Source organism: Stomoxys calcitrans, chromosome 1 (assembly GCF_963082655.1).
Source record: "Stomoxys calcitrans chromosome 1, idStoCalc2.1, whole genome shotgun sequence".
Taxonomy (NCBI): domain Eukaryota; kingdom Metazoa; phylum Arthropoda; class Insecta; order Diptera; family Muscidae; genus Stomoxys; species Stomoxys calcitrans.
The window spans coordinates 160,204,123-160,218,619 of NC_081552.1; positions in this window are offsets into that span (position 1 = coordinate 160,204,123).

Sequence of the window (14,497 nt, forward strand, 5' to 3'; positions counted from 1 at the left end):
GTAACCGAAACGAATGGCACCAGTTTTAAGATAAAGCGAAGAATAATACTAGCAAACATATGCTACTTTCGATTAAGTAAGCAGTTTAGGAACAATATACAAGACACTGATACTACCCGTGTTGTTATATGGTTCTGAGGCATGAGTTCTTGTGAAAGCAGATGAGGCACTGCTTGGAGTATTTGAGAGAAAGATTCTTCGTAAAATGTATGGACCAGTTTGCTTAAATGGAGAATAAAGGCGACATATGAACCACTAGTTGTATGACGACGATAGCATAGTTACACGCATCAAAATACAACGGCTGGGTTGTATTTGTATTTTATTATGATAAAACCCATACAAAAGACAGTGTCTTATATAAAGCATGGGTTAGTAAATTGATAAATACAATGAGTTCAACAAGTTTTCATTTAAATAGAACAATAATTGGTACAAAATATTTAACAATTTAAGCAAAGTTACTGATGCAATATTTAAGTAAAAAAAAAGGTTAAAACAATTTTTTTAAAAAGAAGAAAAAGTCATCCGATTCCTACCAATTACAAGGCACTTTGGCTTTGTTGGATTTAAAAGTAGTCCGTTGGCGTTTACCCATGTGTTTATCCTATCCAAGTCATTAGTAAGTCGAAGTACGTCATCGATCAGCCTCTCCTACGAGGAGCTCATATACAGCTGTACGTCGTCGGCATATATATGAATACCACAGTTGCGCAACTGTCCTGGAAGGTCATTGTGGAACACCTCTTGAGACTGAAAGATAACTAGAACACCGGCTATCAACACATACCGATTGACTTCTATTCGAAAGATAGGAATATATAAGATCCGTTGTTCTTTCAGAAAATTTAAATAAATGTTTCAGTTTAAGGCAAAGTATATTGGGATCAACGGAATCAAATGCTTTCGAATGATCTAAAAGAACAAGAAAGGTAACTTTATCGCTCTCAATATCACTCCTTACATCTTCAACTTCTTTCAAAAGTGCAGTAGTGCAACTGTGCTTTGGCCGGAAACCAGATTGAAAATCTGTTAGCAGCGAATTATTCGCAATATATTCTGATATTTTCCGTTTGACTAGAGTCTCAAATATTTTAGAGACGTATGGAAGTATTGCTATTGGCCTAAATTCCTGGTTATTCTTTGGTATTGGGACGATCCTTGCCCGTTTTCAAGACTGTGGATAGCAATTCCTTAAAGTAATATTGTTATAAAGATGGCACATATACGGAAGAATAAAGGGTAGAATTATCCTAAAAAATCTTGGGTCAATACCATCAGAAGCAATGGCATTAGACTTAATTGATTCTACACCGCTAACGATATCGCTTTGTTCAAAACGCTCAAGATCAAAACGTAGGTCTGGTGAGGTGTTGTTACTACTATGGTTTACATTACTAAATTCACTGTCGTAGAAATGTACGTTTGGCTCAGGAAAAGATATGTTCAAGAAACTCCTATTAATCTCATCTAAATCAACATGTCTATCAATAGATGCATTATCTCTTCCTATTCCAATTGACTTAATATGTCTCCAAATATCTTTCGTGTTCAATGTCTCTTGAAATTTACGGCTAAAATAAACAATTTTTTTCGTCTTTATACAAGAAGTGGTCTGATTCCTCGCACGCTTGTAATCATTAAAAAGTTGAGGTGTTCTAAAACGCTTCCATCGAGAGTACGCACAATCTCTTTTACGTATCAATACTTTAATATCATTATCAAACCACTGATTTCCATTCGTTGGCTAGGTCATGTTGTCAGAATGGATGAAGAGGCTCCAGCAAAGAAGTCTTTTGAAGGCAAACACGGTAGTACACGCAAACCGAAAAGAACACAAGCCCGATGGAAAGATCAAGTTGTAAGAGACACCTCGAATCTTGGTGTCAGAGATTTTAGAATGAGCGCAGAAGATTGAAGCGATTGGGACGCTATTCTACGTTCGGCTAGTGGAACAAATGTTCTGTCATAGGCAATTAAAGTGAGTAATATTGTTTCTCATTTTACTTTATAGATGAATGTCAAATTATTATTTTTTGAAAAAATCTTTTTTTATCCTCCACCGTAGGATAGGGGTATACTAATTTTGTCATTCTGTTTGTAACACCTCAAAATATGAGTCTGAGACCCTATAAATTATATATAGTCTTTATCGTCATGTCATTTTAAGTCGATATAGCCATGTCCGTCCGTCTGTCTGTCGAAAGCACGCTAACTTTCAAAGGAGTAAAGCTAAGCGTTTGAAATTTCGCACAAATACTTCTTATTAGTGTAGGTCGGTTGGGATTGTAAATGGGCCAAATCGGTCCATGTTTTTATATAGCTGCTATATAAACCGATCTTGCGTGTTGACTTCTTGAGCCTCTAGAGGGCGCAATTCTCGTCCGATTTGACTGAAATTTTGCATGAGCTGATTTGTTATGGTATAGTATATGGTATAACATGGTATAGATGTCATATAAACCGATCTGGGATCTTGTCTTCTTGAGCATCTAAAGGGCGCAATTTTCATCAGATTTGGCAGAAATTTTGTACAACGGCTTCTCTCATGACCTTCAACATACGTGTCTAATATGGTCTGAATCGATCAATAGCTTGATACAGCTCCCAAATAAACCGATCTCCGGATTGTGCTTCTTGAGCCCTCCAGTTCTTATCCGAATAAACTGAAATAGTACACAATGACTTCTACAATGCATTTCATTTGATATAATTATTGCGGATTTTTCATATAGTCGGCGTTGACAAATTTTTTCACAGCTTGTGACTCTGTAATTGCATTCTTTCTTCTGTCAGTTATCAGCTGTAACTTTTAGCTTGCTTTAGAAAAAAGTGTAAAAAAAGTATATTTGATTAAAGTTCATTCTAAGTTTTATTAAAAATACATTTACTTTCTTTTAAAAAATCCGCAATTACTTTTTGGGCAACCCAATAGCTCCAATAACATTACAGTTCTTATTCAATATTCTTTGTTTGCCTAAAAGAGATACCGCGCGTAGAACTCGACCAAATGGGATCCATGGTGGAGGGTATATTAGATTCGGCCCGGCCGAACCTAGCTCTTACTTGTTTTAAACTTAGCATATTAACCTAAAAAAACACAACATTTGAAGACGGTCCTATTTGTAAGGCCATTTTGCACCTTTAACTGCGGTTCACTGTTGTCTTTTCCCAAGGTAAAATTTCCAACTTTCAACGATATTTTGGCGTTCATTTTAGATTTCTGTAATACCAAGGCGAAAAGTTAAGGATTTGTTAACCTACCATTTTAAATAAAAAATCCTTACATCAAGGAAAAAAGTTTTCACCAAAAGTAATGTTTCCTTAAAAAGTTGAAAAATTTAACATCTTTAAATTAAATTTGCTAATGAGGCGCCTTTGATGTTGCCGACTATATAAAGAAGACATGTTTCCGTAGACTTGTCCTTGCTACACTCAGAAAAAAGTTTAGTCAAACTTAAATATTTTGTCCTTGATTTTAGGATTTTCGTAATAATTTCGAGCCAAAGAAATGAAACATATGAACAAGGATAGCGTCCTAGTATAAAAGACGTTTTGTGGATATAAACCAAGTACACGGCGTTTTAAATAAAAAGCATGACTCCTTAACACAAAGAAATTAATACTAAGGTTTTATGCATTTGAAACCCAAGGATATGCAGACTTGAATTAACCATATTAGTCCCTTAATTCAATGCAAAAATAGAAATGGAATAAAGTTTGCTGCAACTTAATAAAAAGACATTGTATGTTTAAGAAAAAGAAATCCATATCCTAATAAGAAAACCAGTCGGTTTGAAAATAAGGCTGCTGCAATTTTTACTTTACTTTGCTTTAATTGGCTATGACAGAATATTTGTTCCACTAGCCGAACATAGAATAGCGTTCCATGCGCCTCGATCTTCAGCCCTCATTCTAAAATCTCTGACACCAAGTTTCGAGGTGTCTCCCACCGCTTGATCTTTGCATCGGGCTTTTGATCTTCCCGGTTTGCGTGTACCTTCAAAAGACTTCTTTGCTGGAGCTTCTTCATCCATTCTGACAACATGACCTAGCCAACGCAGCCGTTGTATTTTGATGCGTGTAACTATGCTATCGTTGTCATACAACTAGTGGTTCATACGTCGCCTTTATTCTCCATTTAAGCAAACTGGTCCATACATTTTACGAAGAATATTTCTCTCAAATACTCCAAGCAGAACCATATAACAACACGGGTAGTATCAGTGTCTTGTATATTGTTTCTAAACTGCTTACTTAATCGAAAGTAGCATCTGTTTGCTAGTATTATTCTTCGCTTTATCTCAAAACTGGTGCAATTCGTTTCGGTTACGGCGGTGCCGAGGTAGATAAAGTTACTGGCTATATCAAAGTTGTGGTTCCCAACTTTCTCCATTTTCTTTATCTGCTCGGTTGTGCAAGGCTTTTTGGGAGTTGAAACCATCCATTTCGTCTTATCTCCATTTACTGCCAGACCAATTTCCACTGACTCTCTTTCGATTCTTGCGATTGCTGCGATTTTTAGGTAAAATAAATTAACATTTTATATGCTTTTGCTGCTTTGAGTTTATTTTATTGTATTGGGCAGTTGTATAAAAATTGCCTTTGTCAAAAAAATAAATATGAAAAAAAGCAATATATATTCTTGTGGTGAAAAACGTATTAATACGTAATTAATATCTACAAAATACAAAAAATTAATTAATGAAATAAAAAATATATAAAATAGAAAGAACTCTTACCAGTTATTTTGACTGATTTGGTTTTTCTAGTGTTAAACTATTACAAAAAAATAGCACTTTGCCAAATTCCACGCTACGGATAATTCGGGGTTAGAAGTGTTTATGGAATAATTAAGGTTAAATGTTTTACTTGTTTTAACAGTACATACATAATTTTTTTCATTTATTTTGTTGACTTTTTTCATTGTAGGTTTGTTGAATTCGTAAGTATTTTCTGTTTTTTTCTTAATTCGGATTTATGAATAAACCCATACACCATACTGCGTTTTTAAAATTTTTTTATGTGCATACATTATTTGGCATAAATAGAATAAAACAAGTAAAAGCGTGCTAAGTTCGGCCGGGCCGAATCTTATATACCCTCCACCATGGATCGCATTTGTCGAGTTCCTTTCCCGGCATCTCTTCTTAGGCAAAACAGGATATAAGAAAAGAGTTGTTCTGCTATTAAAACGATATCAAGATATGGTCCGGTTCGGACCACAATTAAATTATATGTTGGAGACCTGTGTAAAATTTCAGCCAATTCGTATAAGAATTGCTCCCATTGGGGCTCACGAAGTAAAATAGAGAGAACGATTTATATGGGATCTGTATCGGGCTATAGACCGATTCAGACCATAATAAACACGTTTGTTGATGGTCATGAGAGGATCCATCGTACAAAATTTCAGGCATATCGGATAATAATTGCGACCTCTAGGGGTCAAGAAGTCAAGATCCCAGATCGGTTTATATGGTAGCTATATCAGGTTATGAACCGATTTGAACCTTATTTGACACAGTTGTAAAAATGTAAAAATAAAATACGTCATGCAAAATTTTAGCCAAGTCGGATAGGAATTGCGCCCTCTAAAAGCTTAAGAAGTCAAATCCCCAGATCTGTTTATATGACAGCTATATCAGGTTATGGGCCGATTTCAACCATACTTGGCACAGTTGTTGGATATCATAACGAAATACTTCGTGCAAAAATTCATTCAAATCGGATAAGAATTGTGCCCTCTAGAGGCTCAAGAAGTCAAGACCCAAGATCGGTTTATATGGCAGCTATATCAGGTTATGGACCGATTTAAACCATACTTGGCACAATTGTTGGGTATCATAACAAAACACGTCGTGCGAAATTCCATTCTAATCGGATAAGAATTGCGCCCTCTAGAGGCTCAAGAAGTCAAGACCCAAGATCGGATTATATGGCAGCTATATCAGGTTATGGACTGATTTGAACCATACTTGGCACAGTTGTTGGATATCATGACAAAACACGTCGTGCAAAAATTCATTCAAATCGGATAAGAATTGTGCCTTCTAGAGGCTCAAGAAGTCAAGACCCAAGATCGGTTTATATGACAGCTATATCAGAATATGGACCGATTTGAACCATACTTGGCAAAGTTTTTGGATATAATAACAAAACACGTCGTGCAAAATTCCATTTCAATCGGAGAAGAATTGCGCACTCTAGAGGCTCAAGAAGTCAAGACCCAAGATCGGTTTATATGGCAGCTATATCAGGTTATGGACCGATTTGAACCATACTTGGCACAGTTGTTGGATATCATAACAAAGCACGTCGTGCAAAATTTCATTCTGATCGGATAAGAATTGCGCACGCTAGAGGCTCAAGACCCAAGATCGGTTTATATGGCAGCTATATCAGAATATAGACCGATTTGAACTATACTTGGCGCAGTTGTTGGATATCATAACAAAACACGTCGTGCAAAATTTCATTCCAATCGGATAAGAATTGCGCTCTCTAGAGGCTCAAGAAGTCAAGACCCAAGATCGGTTTATATGGCAGCTATATCAAAACATGGACCGCTATGGCCCATTTACAATACCAACCGACCTACACTAATAAGAAGTATTTGTGCAAAATTTCAAGCTGCTAGCTTTACTCCTTCGGAAGTTAGCGTGCTTTCGACAGACAGACGGACGGACGGACGGACAGACGGACGGACATGGCTAGATCGACATAAAATGTCGCGACGATCAAGAATATATATACTTTTTTGGGGTCTCAGAATAATGTTTCGCAATCCCGGATAGTTGATGTCTTCGCTGTCAATTAATGGAAATATGAGTATTTTAGCTTCCTTATTTATTCCAGGCAATTGATTCACAGATACTCGATACTAAACTGTAATTAAATTGCATTTGAGTTCACTTACCGCCTGGAAATCAAAAGGGAATTTTTTTCAATTAAAAAAAAAAAAAATGTTTATATTTTTATACCCTCCACCATAGGATGGGGGGTATACTAATTTCGTCATTCTGTTTGTAACTACTCGAAATATTCGTCTGAGACCCCATAAAGTATATATATTCTCGATCATCGTGAGATTTTATGTCGATCTAGCCATGTCCGTCCGTCTGTCTGTCGAAAGCACGCTAACTTCCGAAGGAGTAAAACTAGCCGCTTAAAATTTTGCACAAATACTTCTTATTAGTGTAGGTCGGTTGGTATTGTAAACGGGCCATATCGGTCCATGTTTTGATATAGCCGCCATATAAACCGATCTTAGGTCTTGACTTCTAGAGCCTCTCGAGTACGCAATTCTTATCCGATTGGAATGAAATTTTGGAAGACGCGTTTTGTTATGATATCCAACAACTGTGCCAAGTATGGTTCAAATCGGTCCATAACCTGATATAGCTGCCATATCAACCGATCTTGGGTCTTGACTTCTTGAGCCTCTAGAGTGCGCAATTCTTATCCGATTGGAATGAAATTGTGCACGACGTGTTTTGTTATGATATCCAACAACTGTGCCAAGTATGGTTCAAATCGGTCCATAACCTGATATAGCTGTCATATAAACCGATCTGGGATCTTGACTTTTTGAGCCTCTAAAGGTCGCAATTATTCGATTTGCCTGAAATTTTGTACTACTGATTCTCTCATGACCATCAACATACGTGTTTATTATGGTCTGAATCATTTTACACAGGCCTCCAACATATAATTTAATTGTTGTCCAAGCCGGATCATATCTTGATATCGCTCTTATAGAAGAGCAAATCTTTTCTTATATCCTTTTTTGCCTAAGAAGAGATGCCGGGAAAAGAACTCGACAAATGCGATCCATGGTGGAGGGTATATAAGATTCGGCCCGGCCGAACTTAGCACGCTTTTACTTGTTTAAACTAAACATGTATTATATGTTACTATTGAAAGTTAAAAACTATTTCAATAACGTTTTTTCATTCATCACCTGTATTTGCACTAGATTGTACTGCGTCCGTTCACTTCAGCTGCCAAAAACGAAATAATGTTTGTTTGAAGTTGCAGCGTCATTTTTTCTCGTAATAAGTAGTTCATCCATTCAACATGTTATTTTTGAGAATTATATTTCAGTATTGTAAATAGGCACTAAGCAATAAGGATCTATTATTTTATCAACGACAAATGTTTTATATTATTTCATTAAATATGTTAGTATTAGCACTTTTTTAAATAGAGGTTGGCATTATTAAAACGAAGAAAATAATTTTTGAGAAACTACTTAAACATTTTTCAGCAAAACTAATGGCACTTTTAATGGTTGTTTAATTACCTTCCATTAATACAATATTTTGAATAATTTCAGTTTCATTTGCCAATTTTTGGGCCAAAACAATTTATTTGGCTTTTGGCCGTAATAGGTACTTTATTAATTTTTCGCTCCGAACTATTTGTGACGTCGAATAGGCAACAACCGTATAATGGTAAACGGTTAAGTATTTTAAGTGTATTAAATTACGTTTTAAAAATTATTTGTAAATAAGATGGGAACTTAATTATTTACATATATTTTATTTTTTATATTATTTTGGAATAATGTTTATTTATGTTAGTTAAGTTATTTTTATTTACTTAAATGATTAAATATTATTTTTTTTAAATAGGTGGCCCTTATTAAAAAAAGTAGTTCAGAGGTAAGCATATCCGCCTTTAACGTTAAAAGACTGGATTCGGTGGTTATCCCCTCCTACTGCTGGCGACACTAGTAAGGTATTTATCTTATAAAATCAGCCGTTCTTTACAAGAGTGCTATCGGTCTGCGGCAAGACGTTCGGACTCGCCAATAAAGGGGGCCCTTATCATTGAGCTTAAGTTTGTATCGGATAGAACTTATTAATATGAGATAAATCTCCCCGCTGTTCGTTAATGGAATGTTTATGAACAACAACCGTAAAAGTTCTTGTAAATTGCAAATTTTCATATAAACATCTAATTAGAGGACGAGATGTCTCTCTTATTTCAATGAATGCTGTCCGCTTTCAGTTATTAGGTAAATAAAAACTGACCTCTTGTTTGTAGCTGGGTCAGAATAGGTTGCCGCTGAGCGAAACCAAAATGAACAAAAGTTTAGCATGACTAATCTCATAAATGTTTCCAGTATTAATGAGTCTTAACCACAGCTGTTAATTTCTTCTGGTTGAAATTCATGCTTTCGGCGTCATAAGCGGACATACTTCCCTATCAAAGACCTGCAAATATCAATTTTGTCTATTATGCAATCGAAAGCATTTGAGCGAAATGAAAAAAAAAATCCAAATGATGTTTTTACCTTGTATTCTACGAAGTAAAATGGACATTGGATGGTAATAAAAAAAACCCAAAGAATGTTATTTACCTGATAATTTATGCCGTCAAATAAACGTTTGAAGGAAAATGGCAAAGGTGTCCAATAAGTTTAAAAAGCACCCTTTTTGATCTAGGGATTTTTAGGACATTTTTAAAGCTAAAAAATTGAATGGAATAAAACTACCACAAAAAAGACTATTTTAAAAATGTTTACAATTTGATATGCCATATATCCAACTATTAATTTATTTTGTCTATAATTCCGAAATATTTCGTTAGTAAATTCACCTAAATATGTAATTCGCTAACACATCAAAACACAAGGCATGATGTCTTCGCACTTTTCTTAGTGTCTTCCGGATATTACCAATTGGTCTAATTCACCACATTCTACGATTGAACGTCAATCAACGTGTTGTTGGGCTTCATGTGCAACTTGACGACATGACAGATATATAATGTCACGAAATCTAACCGACACGGTGAGAGTCGATATCGTCCCCAAATCGATCTACATTTTAACTTGATTGGTACTTAGGGTGCACTGTACCCACCAACACTAAACGAAATGCCGGCCAGGTGCGTCCATAATTTAGTTTTTTAAATGGGATTTATATATACATATATATATATAAATATATAAAAAATAAAAAAATGGGAATATAATGCATGATTGGATGTTGTTGCAGCCGAATTTTTCTGATATCATGGGAATAAATATATATATATTAATATATATATATATATATATATATATATATATATATATATATATATATATTTATATTTATTCGCATGATATCAGAAAAATTTGGCAGCAACAACATCCAATCATGCATTATATTCCCATTTTTTTATTTTTTAATGAGAATTTTTGGAATGGCAAAGAGAATTTTATAATTCTTCTCGAACATGGGCCACATACGTTAATTTTTTCATATTGTAGTTTTGGAAACATATCTATATTTTGATTAATATTGAGATAGGACTCCGAGTTTCCATATTTATTATATAATTAAGCCATAATTTAATAAATATGGAAATATGTCCCATAATAAGGACAATATCTTAAAATGTAATAAAAACTTGGCTTTTGTTTAAATGTTTTTTAATCTTAAAAATAAAGTTGCAAAAATTCTTACTACTTACTTACTGCCAATGCTATTTTCGACTTTTAATCAAAGTCGTGTGGTCTCCTTCTATTTATAGGTGATTATAGGTAAAGTTAATTACTGCAATATAAATATAAATATAAATAAATATATAATAGTCTAATTTTTTTCAGTGTATAACATACTGTCGTCTATAAATCTTATAAAGCCCGAATGAGCTAAAGTAAATACCTGAGTATTTACCCATATATACCTTTAAGCAGGGTACTTATAATTTTGCAGATATCTTGGCTATATAAAACATTTTGCAAAAAAGTTTAATGATCTTCCCGAGCTCACTGCTCCAAATGTCATCGAAATCGGGTAATAAATAGATCTTTTATTACCTTAATAACCTATATCGGGAGATCTGGCAGTCGGTTTATATGGTAGCTATTTATATTTATATTTGGTCTGCTCTGAACCACATTTCACAGATATAGGCAGGTGTCTACCAGATCTCTCTGTGCCATATTTTATCAACAATAGATAAATAATGAGGAATTAATTGCCTCAAGATCGGGAGATCAGTGTATATAGCGGCTTAATATAACTGTAGTCCGATTATATGAGATCAGAAGGTCAGTTTTATATGCACAAAAAAGGAAGTTATAAAAAAATTTTACAAAATGTATTCAGCTACCAAAATATCTGAAAATTTAAAAATACCCACAAAAAAATACTCGAGTGGTTTTTCCAATTTTTGAATAAAGAAATTGCCCTATGGAAGTTCATATTTCACCCGTTTAAATTCACATCTTGTTCAAAATCCACTTAAAACTCACCTACAATATGTTTTCGTTGCAAAAGAAGAAGAATAAGTTAAATACTTTATTTAAGCAACTTGGTTAAAAAAGTGCACTTTTATCAAAGCTTGTCGCTTTTGGAGTCGGTAATCTCTTACGAGGTTTTTTACGGTTGTGATGTTACTCATAGGAATAAATTGCACGTAGTCTTTAACGATGTCGTTAGATACATTTTTGGTTTGCGTAGAAGAGACCGGGTATATGTCTTTGCGAGACAATCATATGGTGTCTCATTTAACTCGTACCTTAAGATACTCGTACCACAAGATTATTTATACCAATGAACCGTCATATCTGGCTTCCGTATTACGTTTTGCCAACGTCATCAATATCATGTATCTGAACAGCAGTTCTTTGTTAATGCTATGCGTCTCTGGAATAATCTTCCCAATAGTATTCAAATTATAAGTAATGAACGACAGTTCAAATCTTCGATTTACAATCATTTTAATTAATTATTGGTTTTGTCTTTTTTATAAATTTTTATTTATTTACTTTATCAATAACTTTGATTAAATTGTTAAATTTTCTTTCAAATGCCTTTTTCTTCTTTTTTTAATTTTTTTACCTTTTTTTTATTGTTGTATCAGTAGCTTTGCTTAAATTGTTAAATATTTTTTACCAATTATTGTTCTATTTAAATGGAAACTTGTTGAAATCATTGTACTTATCAATCTACCAACCCATGCTTTATATAAGACGTTGTCTTTTGTATAGGTTTTATCATAATAAAATACAAATACAAATTGGGGACATCGTTGGAATGTGGGTAGCGTTGTATTGCTCTATCGTTATTTTCATGCCGTGTGTTCCCGGGATATTCGTCTTCTTGTCCCTGACGTTAGGATTTTCACCACGAACACAAGACTTGCCAGGAACTCACACCCGTTTCTAATTGATTGGCCAGTCGATCAAACCACGCATTACCGAGAAAATTCATTTTTCGCCCGAACCATTCGTATGTGGAATCGACTTCCGGCTAATATTTTTCTCACCGATTTTGACGTTCAGAAATTTAAGACGAATATCAATAAACACTACTCCCTGTTTACCCTTAAATCCTTAACTTTCCTCATTGCCATAGCAATGCACTGCATATATAGGTGATATCCCCTGCGTGTTGGTTACATGAAATAAAATTTGTGAAAATACTGTTTTTGACAAAAAAAATTAACTTTTTCACATTTTTATACCCTCCACCTTAAAATGGGGGGTATACTTATTTCGTCATTCTGTTTGTAACTACTCGAAATATTCGTCTGAGACCCCATAAAGTATATATATATATTTTGATCATCGTGACATTTTATGTCGATCTAGCCATGTCCGTCCGTCCGTCCGTCTGTCTGTCGAAAGCACGCTAACTTCCGAAGGAGTAAAGCTAGCCGCTTGAAATTTTGCACAAATACTTCTTATTAGTGTGGGTCGGTTGGTATTGTAAATGGGCCATATCGGTCTATGTTTTGATATAGCTGCCATATAAACCGATCTTGGGTCTTGACTTCTTGAGCCTCTAGAGGGCGCAATTCTTATCCGATTTGAATGAATTTTGGCATGACATGTTTTGTTATGATATCCAACAACTGTGCCAAGTATGGTTTAAATCGGTCCATAACCTGATAAAGCTGCCATATAAACCGATCTTGGGTCTTGACTTCTTGAGCCTCTAGAGTGCGAAATTCTTATCCGATGGGAATGAAATTTCGCACGACGTGTTTTGTCAAGATATCCAACAACTATGCCAAGAATGGTTCAAATCGGTCCATAACCTGATATAGCTGTCATACAAACCGATCTTGGGTCTTGACTTCTTGAGCCTCTAGAGGTCGCAATTATTATCCGATTTGCCTGAAATTTTGTACGACGGATTCTCTCAAGACCATCAACATACGTGTTTATTATGGTCTGAATCGGTCTACATCTCCCATATAAATCGATCTCTCTATTATACTTCTTGAGCCCCCAAAGGGCGCAATTCTTATTCGAATTGGCTGACATTTTACACAGGTCTCCAACATATAATTTAATTGTGGTCCAAACCGGACCATATCTTGATATCGCTCTAATAGCAGAGCAAATCTTTTCTTTTATCCTTTTTTTGCCTAAGAAGAGATGCCGGGAAAAAAAAACTCGACAAATGCGATCCATGCTGGAGGGTATATAAGATTCGGCCCGGTCGAACTTAGCACGCTTTTACTTGTTTACTTTCAAACTGTATAACTTTTAATTGAAATATCGGGTGTTGACGCATACTGCAGCAAAGTAATTATAAATTGTCAACAATCCACAATGCATCAGAATTAAACTAGAGCCACAAATGCCTTCGTAAACTGCAAAATACGAAGCCACTTTCAGACAAAATTTCAACAACAAAAAACAAAAAGGTAAATATCCCCGAAACCAGTGGAAATGTTGTATACTTCAAGTAAACTTTTTTGTAGGGATTTTTAATCACTATCCGAATAAATAGAAAAATAGTACTGGGAACTGGAAAATTTACGTGGTACCATTTGGTATTTTCTTTAAAGATGGAGCTAGAGGTCTAAAATTTGGCATGCAGGTACAACTAAGAAAAATGTGATGGTGACTATGATCTTTTGATACGTACATTTTGGTACCAATATTGGCACCATTTGGTACTTTCTGTGCAGATGGAGCCAGAGGTCTGAAATTTGATACATATGTAAAGCTTAGAAAAATATGATGCATGATTTTTTCACAATTCGAACATTTTGGTACAAAACTAGTACTATTTGGTACATTCTTTATAGATGGAGCTAGAGGTACGAAACTTGGCATGCAGGTACAACTAAGAAATAAAGATGGACGACTGAATTATCTACTCAAAATTCGTAAATTTTGGTACAAGGATTTTTACCATTTTGTACTATTTGTTCAGATGAAGTTAGAGGTCTGACATTTGGCGTGTAGGAACTAAGAAATATATTCGCACATTTTGGTACCATTTGGTACTTTCTTCATAGATGGAGCTATTGGTTTAAAATTTGGCATGTAGATTTAACTAAGAAATTTATGACTGGTAACTAAATGTTCTACTAAAAATTCAAACATTTGGACTAAACTGGTACCATTTGGTACTTTCTTTACAGATGGAGCTAGAGGTATGAAATTTGACACGTATGTACAAGAGGGAAATATATAATGGGTGACTGAATGATCCATCCAGATTTCGTTTATTTTGGTACCAAGAAGTGCAATATA